Genomic DNA, 3,306 nt, shown 5'->3' on the forward strand with positions numbered 1-3,306 from the left:
GGTCATGGATTACCACCATCAAATGAACACTTTTACATGTTTTTGGTGTATAATTTCACCTTGAATCTCAAAGTTTTCAAAACCCATGAAATAGATGATGAATAATGCAAGAAAAAGGGTTTTTCTTCCCAAAACATGCAAAGAAGAGTAAAAAGAGATGCATGCATTACCTTATGATGATTGAATTCAAAACTTTGTTTTGATGAAGAAGATTTGAGGAGAAATCGGCTGGAATGGAGAGGGTGGAGTGAGGAAGCTTCAAAGTGATCTTGGGTTTAAAGAGAGAGATGAGAGGAAAATGAGAGGAGTTCAAACTTTTTGATGAAGCAAATGAGAATTTTCTAAAGAAGTGTGGGTATTTATATGTGAGAAATGAGAGAGAAAAAATGAGAGAGAGGGGCCGGCCTCTTGGCCCAACCCAACTCCAAAAATATAAAAAAATAATTTATAAAAGAACAATAGGACTAAAGCCCAAAATACACAAAAGCCCGACTTTTCAATTTTTGCCATTTTTCTTCACTTTAAAAGCCCACGATGACTAAATTTATTCAAATAGAAAGGTTTTATATTTAAAACACTAAAACTTAGTGTTTTATATATATTGGGTATAATTTAGAGCATTTGGTACTGTATAGGACATTTCGGATAACCTCGGACCGAAACCGGACTTTCTAAGCAACCACCAGAAATTCTTAAAATTTCTCAACTAAACTAATCTAACTAACTCCTAATCTGTAAAATAACTTCAATAATACTAATATAATCGTAATAATAGCTAACCTGGATTTCGAATTTGACTGCTGTCACATAGAAAAATACAAGTACTCCTCTTCAACGTTACTCTGGGTCAGGAAGAAGGTAATACATAAAGGATATGAAGATCCTATAAGAAGAGAAGCTGGAGCAGACCTGATTAGAACAATAGATGATCTGTTAGATTTCTGTAAGCTTCTTAGAAGGTTCATTAAACTCCAGCACGTCTAAGAGCTTAAATGTACTTTGTAATTTCTTGTTCAAAATCAATGAATTTCATTTACCATTGGATGGTCGATACAAGGCCAGAAATTGGAACACATTGATTATGCTTGTTCCCGTCCTTCGCTTCAGGGCCTATCCCTCCCTGAGGACCATGTTGGTCTCTTGCTTTCTAGACTAGAATTACTTTTTTGTAATTTCTTTTTATTACACTTAGAGGTATAATGTTAGTATTTAAAAGTATAAGTAAAAATTTTCAAGTCTAAGCGAAGAAGACTTGATGTCTAGAAGCGGCTAGGAACCAGATCTTAGATACAGAGCAGACCAAGGATGAAGTAGCGCACCAAAGTTTCCAAGTACTCGGGATGTAGAGCTCGAGTCCTAGACATAAAGCCTCTGTATAGTACATGCAGAGCATCTGGTTCTCAACTTCATTGTCAACCTGCTGGTTCTAGCCAGTCTCTCTTGTACAAGTGACCCTGTCTCCTTTCACCACGTGTGCAGAAACGGTTATTTCTTCCTTACACGTGGAGATGATTGATAGGAGGATGCAATGATTTTTCCAAAGATGCCTATATATAAGAGATTCCTCAAAGGTTTTCCTTGCAATTTGAAGGTGCACTCTTCCCAATAAATCAATGAGAGAATTTCATAATTGAGAGAAATAGTTTTAGAGAGATTTGATTTCACACACTACGGTGTGTTCTTGGTGTAAATGCTCAATCTCTAAAACCTTTGAAATACATTTGACTACGACAATTCTCCAAAAGAGTATTTGATTTTCATTACTGTTTACTTGTCATATTTCTTTAACTTACTAGTATTATTGCTTATTGCTTCCGCTCATTTATTTGTCTTTAGCATTAATCACTAGTGTAATTGAGAATTTGGGTTCCTACACTTAATTGTAGTTTGACTTCTTGTATGTTTAGTCAATGATGTAAATAGCATGTGTTGGTTTAATTTATAGTGAGAACTCATTGTAATACATTCTAGAGAGAAGTTAGAGAGAGAACATGTAAAAGTGAGAGTTTATCATTATACATGATGATTTGATCTCTAGATTGTTGTTCTTGATTGTTGAATTACATTGTTACTTGATCATTCTGGGATTATCAAGGGTCATCATCAAATCACTGAGAGAGTTTGGATCAACAAACATTGTGTAAAATGATTAACTTACACGGTGGAAGTGATAAATGTGAGACTGTAACAATCCACATGAATATTAGTGGGTAAACCCATGAATACGTTTTATGGCATTTCATTGTCGGACTTGATTGCGATCTCGACGGAATGATCACCCATAGAGTATATGATTGATGCGACTATCGTGGCTAGTAATCAATAGGGGATGTGTTCTGGCGAGATTACATTTTAAATGGTTTTACCTATAAACTTGTTATTAAGTCCACAAAGGGCATTTGGTCTAGCGGTATGTGAGTTCTTAGTCTCCTAAGAGGTGAAGGGTTCAAACCTCACCAAAAGTGAGGATGGTGTGTAAGTTTATTTGTTCTATTTATTGTATATAAATATTGTATACTTCAAAAAAAAAACTTGTTACTAATTCTTGTGAATTATTTTTTTTCCAATTAGGATTTCTCAGTAGACCTTTCGATCTCAGTGTCGGACTCGTGTTATTTCCAATTCTAAACGCATTTCAGGACACTCGTTGGTTAAGGATTGAAGCAAGGGCAAAAATAAAACGTTGTCCTGAACTTAGGATGAGGATAAAACATTCATGAACCTTGGTTGACTATGAACATTTAATTTGTTTCCATTGACATTTGTAATAATATCTCTTAGTCGTTTCACTATGATTTTGAGATCGAATTTCTTTATGGGAAGTAGTCATTTTCTCATTTATTATCAAAGTTTTGATGTTTCAAACCGTTTATTGGTTTGAGGTTGTTACACTATCATTCGTGGTAAATGGAGAATTCCTAAAATAAATAAATTACATTTTCTTTTGTAAATATGACTGTTGACATATAAATAAAAAAGAGAAAACATAAATTATATGATCTTTTAAATTAAAAAAAAACATAAATGATAATTGTTTTATATTATTTTAATAGGATTCGGATTCATTAATTTGTTGAAAATCGGTCTTACGTATTTTGGCAGATAAAAGTTAGCTTATAAATTAACTTATTGAAATGCTAGTTGAAGTAGTTTGTTAAAGGATTTTTGTCATTTTTTTTCAATTATAATCCTCATTAATATTAATTGTTATTTATTACCATTAATTATAAATAAGTATTACTAAAAATTAATTATTATAAATATTAATTATTAATTAATTTTATCAAAAATTAATTGTCTTTGCTT

The sequence above is a fragment of the Cynara cardunculus genome, unplaced genomic scaffold, assembly GCF_001531365.2.
Source record: "Cynara cardunculus var. scolymus isolate 2C unplaced genomic scaffold, CcrdV1 Un_Scaffold_1189, whole genome shotgun sequence".
Classification (NCBI taxonomy): Eukaryota; Viridiplantae; Streptophyta; class Magnoliopsida; order Asterales; family Asteraceae; genus Cynara; species Cynara cardunculus.